The sequence below is a fragment of the Saccopteryx leptura genome, chromosome 1 (assembly GCF_036850995.1).
Source record: "Saccopteryx leptura isolate mSacLep1 chromosome 1, mSacLep1_pri_phased_curated, whole genome shotgun sequence".
Lineage (NCBI taxonomy): Eukaryota > Metazoa > Chordata > Mammalia > Chiroptera > Emballonuridae > Saccopteryx > Saccopteryx leptura.
Window position 1 is genome coordinate 81116923 of NC_089503.1, and position 14467 is coordinate 81131389.

Here is a 14467-nt window from a genome sequence, read left to right on the forward strand (position 1 = left end):
CCGTCTTTCACATTGTTTGATTTTGTGAGCTGTTATATGTCTATTTTCTGATGAAAACCGTTCAAGTTGGGTTATTTTCACATGCAACTAAAAGTATTTACTAACACAGAGGTTCTTGTATTGTAAATCAAATACCTGAAAGAAAACATCCAGGAAACAGATACACAGACAAGAGGTGTGCATGTAAAAAGAAAGAGAAGAAATGACTTGCAAGCTCATACAATGACAATAACTGGATCAGATTTTGAAGTCAGCATTTTCACTCTTACTCCTGGAACAGAGACACGTGACTAAAAGGTAGCTTTCCCATGACTAAACAATTTTGTGAGCCAAGTATGGCATAGGTTTCTTTAATTCAGCACCAATGTTTACAATTCTTTTGAATTTCTCTAATTATCCTGACCAAGAAGAATTTTTTCAAAGAAATGTTACAATAGTAAAGGTATATCATATTGAAATTCTATTCCTACTTTACCAACTTTCTCTTTTTCTTATCTCTGTTAAACATCCAGAGTAAAAGATTTCCTTGTCATCCTCCAGAAATGCATGCTCTTCTCTTCCCATATCCCTTTAGCATCATTCTTTAGTAACTAGGTAATGGGTCTCAAACCATGCAAGATATGGAAAATGATCAGCCAAATAAGGATTAGGCATTCCTGTGAGAAGGAATAAAGGAAAGGAACGCCTCTGCTACCTTCTCCTGCTTTGCGTTTCTGTACAAGTGATTCAGCTGTGCTCAAATCCCTGCTACCTGGGCATCTTTCCTATTGGATGAGGTGACCTAACTCGATTCAATTTCTGCACCATTGAATATTGCTGTTGGTTCTAATAGAACAAAACTCTCATTGGACAGTGAGGCAATGGAGACCAGAGAATCAAAAGTTATCTGCCCAAAATGACATAACTCTTACCAGCAAGCCAGTACCAGAACCCAGACCTCCTAAACCTGTCATCTATGTTTTATTTCACTGCACATCTCTGCCTCCACCCGCACCAGGAAGAAGCAGAGGAAAATTTTTCACTGGGGAGTGTTGGTAAAAAGTGAAGAAAACTCTAAATTGAAAATATCTTTCATGTCTTTATTCTTCAAGAGTTACTGGCAGGGTCAAGAGGTGACAGTGCAGATTAAACAGAATTTTTTTGCAGTTTCATGAGTTTTCCAGTGGAATGCCTTGATGAACAACAGCTGTTTCATCATCTGGGCACACTGGGACATTTATTTATTCTTATTTATTTTTTTATTTATTTATCTCCCTGTGCAATGTTTATTGCATGGCTGCAACATACAAAGGGGTGTGTGTTCTGCTGCCTCACAGCCTTCACTGGAGTTAAACTAATATTGATAATTTCTACTTATAAATATAGTGCAGGTAGCTGGTTCTCTGTTGGCAGGAACTTATAGCTAAAAACATGCACCAGACCACAGGGAAACATTTGGAGACATGGTTCTCTGTCTTCTCTTTTCTGCATTGCAGAAGGCAAGACTCCTGCCCTGCCAAGGGGGCATGGCCTATCAAGTTGTGGCCAGAGAGGCACTTGTCCCGTCAGCGTCCTCCCTGTGTAAGGGGAAGAAGAGCACAGGTCTGGGTGTTAGAGAAGTCAAATAAGTGTTTGAATCTCAGTTGTGCTAGCACTTCACCGAGGACAAGTTACATGGGCTTCACTTTTGCCACTTATACAAGGGGGAATGACAACACGGCTCATTTTTGTGAAAATAAGATGAGGCACTACAAGTTTAATATTTATGATATACTATGCCTAGAACATGGTATATGCTCAATAAGTCGTAATTTCGCTTTCTCTCTTTTTTGTTCCAGCCCCTCCTTTCTGACCAACCAAAATGGACAGGGCACCTAAGTTCTGAGTATGCGATAGGAAGGAATCACAAGACATGGCCTGGGGAGGGCACGCTCCCCTCCAGAGGCTGGTAGTTTTGAACCACAGGAGTGCAGTGCCCTCCCAGCACAGCTTGAGTCCTGAGACAGCTCATTCCTGTTCCTCAGCACCATTCCTCAGCACCAACCTTTCCCTGCCCAAACTCATTTTGTTCAGAGTTTCACTGGACTTGTGAACTGTCTTTCACTCCATGGCGATAAAAAATATTTGCTTTTGTCAGGTAAAGAAAAATCTTCCAGTAACAAGGTTGGTAGAGCTTTCCTAACTGCATTGCAGTTTTAGTATTTAACTCCAGATTTTCTGTGATTCTGTGTCTGAGATAGGACTGCACACTTTTCCGAAGGAAGAGGCGTCTTGCATTTCCATGTTGTCATGTGGCGCATAGCACGGGGATTTTAACAATTGTTCTTCTTTTGCTTCACTGAGCTGATTTGGGTAGAGATTAAACTTAACCCAAGTAAGAAGGATTTATTATATATTGGCAAAGAATTCAAGGTGAAGTTTGAAAGATAGGGTTGGCCTAAATAGGTAGGATTGGATGGACTTTTAACTTTAGATGACAGGGATAAAGTTAAGAAGTTAAATGTGAAGAAACAGGAACCTATCTGATGAAATCTTGGCAACTCCCATCTCTCCTCCACAGAACTCTTTTGCACTTCCTGTCTGTGGTCCTGATTTGGCATAAGCTCTCTCATTGGATGTGTACCTCACTTTATGCAGATGAGCCTCAGCCTTAAACCGTTTGAACTCAAGAACCATATCTTTTTTATGTTTTTACCTAGCAGGTCTAGCACAGAGCTAGCCACTTCTAAGTGATTAATAAATATGGTAGTTGAGGTTGATTGGCATATTCTGTCCTTGAAGTTGAGGCGACACTGAGATGCCCATCAGAGTTTGGAAATAAGGCTTTTCTCTGAAGGTTCAATGAGTAAGTCAGTTCTTATCGGATATTCTCTGTTATCTCCAGGAAACACTTTATAAAATATTATGTTCTGCAAGCAAAAGACCAGAGAGGAAAGTGAATGACTGCATTCATGGAAAAAAGAGAAAAAAAGAAAAAATGTGAAGCTTAATCAATGCTATTATTTTGATTTTTTCTAAAAGGAGAATGTGTAGACACAAAGAAGACAGTGCACATAGAGCCTAGAAGGAGGGCCAGAGAGCAAGAGCTTGTCAAGGTTGGCCCAACATTATTCTGAGTGGAGGAATGGAACGAGGTCACCACAGTGCTCTCTGATACAGCAGCGTCACTGTTCCCTTAGCTGCCCCAGCACCCGTCCTAGATCCTCTTAGTTTTCCTGGCTGAGCTGTCAGCTCCCCACAGAAGAGGCTGTTGGATTTGTCATGGTGTCCTCAGCATCAATCATGGCACCTGTCCTGTGTTAGGTACCCAAATACTTAATGAATTAAGAAAGATTTCTTTTTTTTATTATTTTTTATTATTTTTTATTTTTATTTATTTTTTTTATTTTTCTGAAGCTGGAAACGTGGAGAGACAGTCAGACAGACTCCCGCATGCACCCGACCGGGATCCACCCGGCACGCCCACCAGGGGGCAACGCTCTGCCCACCAGGGGGCGATGCTCTGCCCCTCCGGGACTTCGCTCTACCGCGACCAGAGCCACTCTAGCGCCTGGGGCAGAGGCCAAGGAGCCATCCCCAGCGCCCAGGCCATCTTTACTCCAGTGGAGCCTTGGCTGCGGGAGGGGAAGAGAGAGGCAGAGAGGAAGGAGGGGGGCGGTGGAGAAGCAAATGGGTGCTTCTCCTATGTGCCCTGGCTGGGAATCGAACCCAGGTCCCCCGCACACCAGGCCGACGCTCTACCACTGAGCCAACCGGCCAGGGCCAGATTTCTTATTTTTTAAATATTCTCTCTCTTTTCAGGTAATCTGAAATGAAAATTAAATTAAAAACTAAAATAAAATCCACATACTTAGAAATTAAATAAGTTTTTCAATGTTACACACCCTCCCTCTTTTTCCTGAAGTACCTGACTTGCTCTCTGAGGAAGGCAGGCCTCACACCCCCCAATTTCCAAATGCCATCCAGTTTTTGTTCGGGGCCCCTGCTCTGCTGGTCTCCCTGCGTTCCTCTGAACCTCTGCCCCTCAGGAAGCCTCAGGCTCATTACAGCGTCATGTTATTTATAAGTCATGGTGCAGATAATGTCATGGTTTTATGCTCGCAGCATTCGGAAGCATCTTCATTTGAACACATTCCATGTGGTACTAGTTCCATTTTTTCTTTAAAAAAAAAAAAGGTAATTAACATATGATAATCATAATTATCAGTAATATTTAAAAATCATACAAATACAGTAACTCACCTTTCTACATATTTTAATAACAGGAAGAGGTGGCATAGATGATAGTTCTATAAAACTCAAATACTAGAAAGAATAGCTATTTTATCATGAATAATTCAAATTCTGATTTACATATCCATCCTCCAGGAGTTCTGTTATCTTGATTAAGCCCCCAAGAGCTGGACAAGTCTGAGGTGCTAAGGAAATTAAGTTCCCGCAACACAACTCAGTTGCCCCCTCCAACCAGGGAGTCCTCTCCGGGCACCAGGCTTCTTCCCTCCTCCCGAGTGTCAGCCTTCTCTACCAAAGCACAGTAATTTTAATGCCACTTCAAACTCTTCTATCGTAAATAGGCAAAGTAATCAGTATATCCTAGGCCAGGGGTCAGGAACCTATGGCTCATGAGCCAGATGTGGCTCTTTTGATGACTGCATCTGGCTCGCAGACAAATATTTAATAAAAAAATAATAACGTTTCTGCACTTGGTAAAATTCTTTGATTGCCTTGGAAATATAATAAGAGATCTCCTTGGTTTGCTAATGGCCCATTTTGCCCTATAAATAAAGCAAGAAGTAGTCGTGGAGCATGCTCTGTTTTTGCCATCAGCAATTGCAAAGCCCTCCCAAGCCTATTCTTTTACTTTAAGCCTATATTTTTAATTCTGTGCTGTTCCCACTCAGGACCTGGAATTGCTAGCTGCGCTGGTTCGCAGCAATCTATGGCTCTGGCTCTCTCCCTGTGGAGTCAGGTTGAGTTATCTGTGTCCCTCAGTCAAAGGGGACTAGTCAGGGAGGTCCTCTGCTCATGATTCCCTCTCTCCAGCTCCAGTGACAGCTAGCTCCCTTCTCTCCCTTCTTCAGGCACAGAATGCCAATGGCTCGACTTTAATAACTCTAGAATACTGAACCATTCTTTGTGGTTTTTCTACATCCTGCCTTGAACAATGTCACTATCCACAATATGATGCCTTACTCAATATTGGTAGTCTTTTGGTAGTCTGCCACCTTTTCCCTGTTGGGACTCCGAATGATAGAGTCTATTCTCTCAGGGACTTAGTGACTAGTAGGAGGGGACAGACAACAAACATATCATTATGTATTATGAGATGATCCATGAGGGAAGAAAATGAATGGATAGTGTGAAGATGAATAGCAGGCTGGGATCTCACGGAAGAAGGATGGAGATGGCATTTACACTAAGTCTTGGAGAATAAAAAGGAGAAAGGAGAGTAATCAATGTCACCTTAATAAATTAAATTAAAAAAGAAAACAGAAGTGGGTCTGAGGCTATGTGATTTCATGTATTCCCTTTGCATTAAGTTTGCACAACTACCTGTTGAGGGGGAAATATTACTTAGGGGAAAGTGAACTCAGTTAGAATAGGAGACCCAGGCCTGACCTGTGGTGGCACAGTGGATAAAGTGTCAACCTGGAATGCTGAGGTTACCGATTCGAAACCCTGGGATTGTGTGGTCAAGGTACATGTGGGAGTTGATGCTTCCTGCTCCTCCCCCCCTTTCTCTCTTTTCTCCCTAAAATGAATAAATTTTTTAAAAACTTAGAAAAAATAAAAGAAATAGGAGACCCAGGTTTTAAGGCCCAGGTTTCCTCATATCCAGACGGACAAACCAAAGCTCAGACAGTTCAATGACCATGTAGTAGTAAAGCTAGGATTTGAAGCCCACTCTCTTTTCCCATAGTATGCTCATTCATCAGTCAGGAAGTAGGTCAAGATCTTGATCAGCATCTTACAACAATCAACAGGGATGGATGAGATGGGTGTATATACCAGTCTTGACTTCTCCAGAGATGATGTATATGGATTTACTTAATCAAGAACCCTAAAGAAGTTATACGTTGTTCTTACTGAGTAATTTTCCTTTTACCTCATTTGATTTCCAACTGTTTATTTCCTAAGGAAAGAATAATCCATGAACTTTTGGACTTTGACATGCCAAACGCAAGCCACACTTCCCTGTATTGTACTGTGTGTGCAATTCCTGACATTGACACAAGCCTCCATCCAGATGAGGCTGTTTCTTTATGTCCTCTCTGGAAATTTCCTCTGCTGCCTAGGCTGTCTGTAGTTGGCTATGTTGGTTCACAGATAGGAACTCTGGCTGAGGTCACCATTGCCCTTTCTGGCATTTTAAAGTTTGAAGGCATATTCACATATCTTTCTAGATAAAACTGCTCTTTCTTTCTTATTACAAGTTTACTCTGAAGTTTGAGTTTTCCAGCCATTCTAAACAACAAGTAGATGAAATTTAAACCAGGTACCTGAGATCACTTATTTTCCTATTAGTACTCATTACTCCAGTCCTCATACCATTTCCAGTCTTTATACTACTTTTAATAATACAGCATACTATTCTGCAATGCCTAAAAACTAAATATTTAGGATGATCTTTACATCTTTTATCATTGTGATCATCGTTTTTATTTCATATCTTCCCTAAAATTTTGTACGTCTTTCTCCTAGATTTTTGTATGACTGTTTTACTTTCCATCTATTTTCTTCCCAAATCTGAAAAAAAAAATAATTACTTCTTTTATTCTTCTAGTGAATGTCAGTGATTTTGTCTGCTAAATACACTTTTTTTTTCCTTTTCTCGGTAACTGCTTCTTTTAAGGGTGGGTAAATCCTTCTACCTCCGTCAAAAAATAATGATACTGGGGAGCTGCCAATCATAGTTTCTCACACACATACATCACCCCACCACCACCACCACCACCTGCTACATGACTGGGTGACTGGGCAAGTGACCAGGGCTAGACCAGGTATAGCGCAATTATAGCAATGTGATAGGCCAATCAAAATTTTTCACTGTGATTTATATGCATTGAAGCAGGTGGGGAAAGGTCCACCTCTTCTTCCATGATCACTCTGTTGGGAATATTTTCCTTAAGCCAAGGCCTAGCACAATGAATAAATCCTTTGAACTCTCTTGGCCATAATGAGGAGAAGCATGGAAAAGCCGAAGGAGAGGGGAGCGCCACCAGGCAAAGGGAAGCAGAGACAGCAGATGCAGAGAGGACCCTGGCATCCCACTGACCCGAAGTCCAGTGCCACGCTATTCTTTCTACTTGCATGCACCAATGAATGCCCTGTTCCTTTAAGCCAATTTTAGTCAGGTTTTTGTCACTTAAAATTAAAAAGCTCCCATCTGATATAATAATTCTCTTCTCCCACTCTTTCTCTCTCCTGTTATATCCATAATTTTTCATAGAAAATTTGTATATTCTTTACATCTAATTTAAACCCTAAATTATTTTATAACCAACTCACCATTCCCAAACCTTAAGGAGGAGAATAAAACTGCATTTTTCTGGAGAATCAGCCCCCAAAGACATCTTTTCCCCAGACTGAGATGGGACTTGCTAGAAAGCACGGCCTCTGATTTAGTTCTGTATGTCCTGGTATGCAGCACATATTAAATACTAAGAAGCATTATAATAATTTATGTACAGAAAAAACCCTGGCTGTCCTAACTGGAGTCCTCTGGGGCCATTAGGTTTCTGGAACAGCTCCAGGTACAAAAATGCCTGAGAAACGAACAAAACAGAGCAAAAAGCCCTCGGCAGTAGAGAAGCGATTTCTGAAAACATCAAATGAGGGAGCCGTAGAATGCTGAGGAATGAAATTCTTCCCATGGCCATGAAATGAAGAAAAATGTCTTATTAGATGGCTTTATCTATATAACTCATTACTCAAGACAAATGAATAAAATGACAGGAAATGTTGGAGGCTGGGAAGACAGGAAGTAGAAGAAAAGGAAGAGAGTGACTAATGAGAACCAGGGTGGTGGCAGCGGTGGGGATGGATTTTAGGGGTGGCACCACAGCGGCCAGCCGGCCACAGCTGCTCTGGCACTGTGTGAGAGGCCTCAGGACAGGTAAGAGACTGGGCAAGGGGAAGGGACTCCAAGGAGGGTGTTCGCACAACAGAGGCGCTCTTTACCCACATGGGCTGGGAAAGAAGGAAAAGCCACAGCTGCCTGCCTCCAATTCCCCCCCCCCTCGCCCTGCTCATCGAAACAGTTGGGCCCAGTCAAAGGCATGACACTTGTGCAAGCTTACCAGTGAGTGGAGGTGTCCCCTGTTTCCTGCAGCAAGGCCAAGCTAAAAGGCAAAACTAAGTTTTCATAGTAACCTTGCCAGCACTATACTGTAAACAAAAATTTGACATCTTGGTCAAGCTATTCCTTGATTTAGATGTTGCTTTTTTTTTTAAGTTTTATTTATGATTTTTGAGAGAGGTGAGAGAGAGAAAGGGAGAAGTGGGAAGTATCAATTGGTAGTAGATGCTTCTCGTATGTGCCTTGACAGGGCAAACCCAGGGTTTTGAACCGGCAACCTCAGCATCCCAGGTTGACGCTCTATCCACTGCGCCACCACAGGTCAGGCTATTTTTAATAAAATATCTAAAATATATTTGATAATCTTAAAAAAGACTCCCTGTTCTCAGTTGCTATAACTTGGACTGGCCCTCAGTTTTGGTTTGCTTGTTTGGTTGTCTGCACGGCTGTTAGGGAAGGGAAAAGGGGGCAAAGGCAGTGTGAGCAGAACCAAGTAACTCCTGAAGGTCTGTTGAGAAAGTCACCCACAAGGGCATTTTCCCTACTACCACAATCTACATGGGGCTCCAGGAGTAGCAGTATCTAGTGAAAAGCTTTTGCTTGCCCTCTCTCCCTTACCTTTGCCTTTCCCAAGCTATCAGTCCCCTTTGTTAACTATGACAGCCCAGCCTCACCGATGCTTTTGGAAATTAAGGACTGGGCTTGTGTCCCCACGGGCACCAAGCAGCACAAGGAAAGCGGCACCTTGAGCAGTTGAGCAGCATGAGATGCTCAAAGCATAGAGAAGTCATCTGAAACAGGACAACCAGTGCAGAGGACAAGCCCCAGCTGGGATGGACTTGTGGGCAAGTAAGCATCCACTGGGGATTTTCAGGTAGACGTGGGAAGGGGGTGTGATAAAATACTGCATTTTCTGTGCATATGGAAAGGGTGCTGACATTACTGCTACTGTTTTATTCAGAGTAAGGGAGCCTAAGGAAGCATAAAGTTTTCATGAAAAGCAAGGGGAACATTGAAAATGCAAGTCAATCAGGACAAAATTCTCTACCCTCTGTGAGGCTGGAGCTCAGACTTCACCTAACCCAGAAACTGAGGAATTTATACCATTTTCTCCAGTCTTCAGCCATATAACATCATAATTATTCTATTTCTGGTTCAATGCTCAACGACAAATCATACTGTTTTATGAATAATTAAAGATGAATGAGTCATGCAAATTTTTAAGGGCTAATTTTGATGTTTCAAACCAAAGTATGGCATCAGAAGGCTACATCTAGTTGTAGAAAAATAACCAGTAAGTCACACCTCATAAGGAAAACTACAAGTGGAAGAAGACTGTTTTGAAGCAGATATTGGTAAAAAAATTAAAAAATAAAAAAAATTAATCATACTCACATGAGAAAACATCTCTTCATATCCCATTAAAGTATGTGAAAATTCTCTATTATATGAATACATGTTGTATTAAAATAGTCCCTGCATGACTATTTGACCTGTAAAAGTGGATGGTCACACCTAAAGTAAGTCATTCCTAAAGTCAGTCACCTAGGGAAGAGGCAAGTCTGGAAATATGAAATTCAGACCTAATCTGGAGACTTTGGAACATTATGGCAACGATTTTGCCTTTTTAGAACAACTATTAAATAACCCACTGATGTTAACTGGGCTCGTGGGTTCCTGGAATGAAGATTATATTTTCTAGTCACCTTTGCAATAGGCGCAACCTATGACCAAGTTCTGGATAGTAGGATATAATCAGAAATGATGGGCACAACTTTGAATGGTGTCTGAAATGAGAGACAGCACAGCTTCTTTTCCTTCTCTCCTTTCTGCTGGCTGATGTGAGCACAGCCACGGGGGCTGCAGCAGATCCCTTGGGCACACACAACACCTCTCAGGGAGAGCAAGAAAGCCAGGGTGGGCTGGAGCTCCTCACAAGCAGACCAGTCCCAGATGCCGACCTTCAGAGTTTTCACGTGAGATGATAACATGTTCTGGGTTTTCTACCACAAGCCACTGAATCCAACTCTAACAAATATGATGGGAAAGTAAATCACGGTCTCTCCATTCTGGCCTGGGCTTTGGAAAATGTCGATTTTTAAGACTGTTTATTGAGTGAGACACTTAAAAATGATCATCAGTTCCCGGATCTGAGCCAGGCACGAGAATGTTAAACACTTGGGTCAGTCATTTCTTTGTCTCTGGGGCACATATGGGTTGGAACAGATCCTACCCGACCCTGAAGCAATCCTGCAGGCCAGATCACATAGTTTCTTCATGCTCTGGGTCCTCCTAACTCTCCATTTTTCTCTGCTTTTCTCCTTTAGCATACATCAAATTTTGTTTCATTTGTTTTGGTTTTTTTTCCTCAAGACTTCGTCATGTTTGAGAGGAATTGAGGGAAAATATCTTTATCAAATCTTGGGACAAAATTGAAAGAATAAGGAGAACTTCCTGACACTTGTGTGGAGGTAACAGTCCAAATAAGTAACAAACCCCTAAATGATTAGTTCCCAAACCCACCAAACTAGCAGCATCTTTCCAGAATAAATATTTTGTAATCTCCTCTTGCCTACCTTAAAATAAAATTTCAAACATAATATAAGTGATCTGCATGTATAAATAAAGAAATCAGCAGAGGGGATATGGGATTAAAGAAGGTAAAGGGATTAGTCAAATTATATATGTACATAACTCATAGATACAGACGACAGGGCAGCAATTCCCAGAGCGAAAGCGGGGGTGGAGGTAGGGGGAGAGGATCAAGGGGGGGAATGGGAGTGGAAAGAGACTCCGCATGGGGCATTGTAGGCACAATGCAGGGGGTAGAGGGTGTTACACTGAGTGGGACACTTAAAACCATGTCAACACAACAAATTAAATTTTTTTAAATCAACATAATCCCCAAACTATAATATAAAAGTAAAATACTAAAGAAATACTTTCCCTGTGTAAATGTTCAAGGATGATTACACTAGAAGACAAAGCATGCCCATGTTTTCAGTTGAGGAAACAGCTACCTCGGAACGTGGAAAAAATTGTGGGGTTGGAATTACGTCTCTTTCTTCCCCATAGGAGCTTCTTCCTCCGGGGCCAGCCTAGAAGTTTCTGTTGGTTTTATTGTTGTAAGAAATGTAGCATTTTTTAAATAGCAGTATTACCTCAAAAGTGCTCTGTAGCAAGAAAATCTCGTGTTAATATGCACTGTATTAAAAAAAAATTATAGCCTAGTAGTCTAAGAAACCTTTTTCTTTTTGCTCTGGCCATTTTAGAGTTGTGAAGATGTCACTGTGCACTGTGACTCTAAGTCCCAAACAAATTTTGTTACAGAATCTTTTTTTTTTTACAGAGACAGAGAGAGAGTCAGCGAGAGGGATAGATAGGGACAGACAGACAGGAACAGAGAGATGAGAAGCATCAATCATTAGTTTTTCATTGCGACACCTTAGTTGTTCATTGATTGCTTTCTCATATGTGCCTTGACTGTGGGGCTTCAGCAGACCGAGTAACCCCTTGCTCGAGCCAGCGACCTTGGGTCCAAGCTGGTGAGCTTTGCTCAAACCAGATGAGCCCGCGCTCAAGCTGGCGACCTTGGGGTCTCGAACTTGGGTATTCCGTATCCCAGTCCGACGCTCTATCCACTGCACCACCGCCTGGTCAGGCTACAGAATCTTTTTACCACTGAACATTTCTTGGGTCCAGTTTCTCATGGAAGAAGCTTAGAAAACACTGCTTTCAAGTCTGTCAAAGAGTTTATCATCATGGAGAACAAAGAAAGCCCTTCTGGAGGATCTGAAACCCAACTGTGGAAAAGCAGCCTTTACTGGGATAATTCATTTTGCAGAAAAGTGCCATGTTGGGTTTCCCCTGGAAATCACAGTTTTGCCATGTTTCACCTGACTTTCCATGAGAGGGTGGCAAACGATTAAATTGGAATGGAGAATATACTCAAACAAATAATAGAGAACTTCCCAAGCCTGTGGAAAGAACTAAAGCCTCAAATTCAAGAAGCAAACAGAACACCGAGTTTTCTTAACCCCAACAAACCCACTCCAAGGCACATCATAATAAAGATGACACAAACCAATGACAAAGAAAAAATTCTCAAGGCAGCCAGGGAAAAGAAGAGTACAACATATAAAGGAAGGCCTATTAGATTATCATCAGATTTCTCAGCAGAAACTCTACAAGCTAGAAGAGAGTGGACCCCAATATTTAAAGCCCTGAAAGAGAGGAACTTTCAGCCAAGAATACTATACCCATCAAAGCTATCCTTCAAGTATGAAGGAGATATAAAAACATTCACAAATACAGAAAAGATGAGAGAATTTATCGCAGAAAGCCCCCACTCCAGGAAATACTAAAGGGGGTTTTCCAACCAGATTCAAAGAACAAAAGAAAACAACACCACAAGTAACAGCTCCACCAAGAACACAATAAAACCAAACTTAAACTGTGACAACAAAGGAAAAAAAAGGGGGAGAGAATGGAGATTAACAGTAGCAAAGGACGATGAAGTGCAGAAATACTTATAAGATAGGGTACTACAATGAATATGGTAGGTACCCTTTTCATTACTTAATGGTAACCACCCTTGAAAAAACCACCACAAAAACACTGACTTAAAAAAGGTAGCAACAGAGGAAAGAAGTATGGAACACAAACAAACAAAACAAATGATAGAAAAACAAAAGAGAAGAATCAAACTAGATACAAAACTAACAGAAAGCAATTTATAAAATGGCAGTAGGGAACCCACAAGTGTCAATAATTACACTAAATGTAAATGGATTAAACTTACCAATAAAAAGACACAGAGTAGCAGAATGGATTAAAAAAGAAAATCCAACTATATGCTGCCTACAAGAAACACATCTAAGCAACAAGGATAAAAACAAATTCAAAGTGAAAGGCTGGAAAACAATACTCCAAGCAAACAACACCCAAAAAAAAGCAGGTGTAGCAATACTCATATCTGATAATGCTGACTACAAGACAGAAAAAGTACTCAAGACAAAAATGGTCATTCATAATGATTAAGGGGACACTGAATCAAGAAGACATAACAATCCTTAATATATATGCACCAAACCAAGGAGCACCAAAATATATAAGACAGCTACTTATTGACCTTAAAACAAAAACTAACAAAAATACAATCATACTTGGAGACCTCAATACTCCGCTGACGGCTCTAGATCGGTCATCCAAACAGAGAATCAATAAAGATATAGTGGCCTTAAACGAAATACTAGAACACCTGGATATGATAGACATCTACAGGACACTTCATCCCAAAGCGACAGAGTATACATTTTTCTCTAGTGTACATGGAACATTCTCAAGAATTGACCATATGTTGGGCCACAAAGACAATATCAGCAAATTTAGAAAAATTGAAATTGTACCAAGCATATTTTCTGATCATAAAGCCTTGAAACTAGAATTCAACTGCAAAAAAGAGGGGGAAAAACCCACAAAAATGTGGAAACTAAACAACATACTTCTAAAAAATGAATGGGTCAAAGAAGAAATAAGCGCAGAGATCAAAAGATATATACAGACAAATGAAAATGAAAATACGACATATCAGAATCTCTGGGATGCAGCAAAAGCAGTAATAAGAGGAAAGTTCATATCACTTCAGGCCTATATGAACAAACAAGAGAGAGCCGAAGTAAACCACTTAACTTCACACCTTAAGGAACTAGAAAAAGAAGAACAAAGACAACCCAAAACCAGCCGAAGAAAGGAGATAATAAAAATCAGAGCAGAAATAAATGAAATAGAGAACAGAAAAACTATAGAAAAAATCAATAAAACAAGGAGCTGGTTCTTTGAAAAGATCAACAAAATTGACAAACCCTTGGCAAGACTCACCAAGGAAAAAAGGCACAGGACTCAAATAAATAAAATCCAAAATGAAAGAGGAGAGATCACCACAGACATCATAGATATACAAAGAATTATTGTAGAATACTATGAAAAATTATATGCCACCAAATACAACAATCTAGAAGAAATGGATAAATTCCTAGAACAATACAACCTTCCTAGACTGAGTCATGAAGAAGCAGAAAGCCTAAACAGACCAATCAGCAGGGAGGAAATAGAAAAAACTATTAAAAACCTCCCCAAAAATAAAAGTCCAGGCCCAGACGGTTATACTAGTGAATTCTATCAAACATT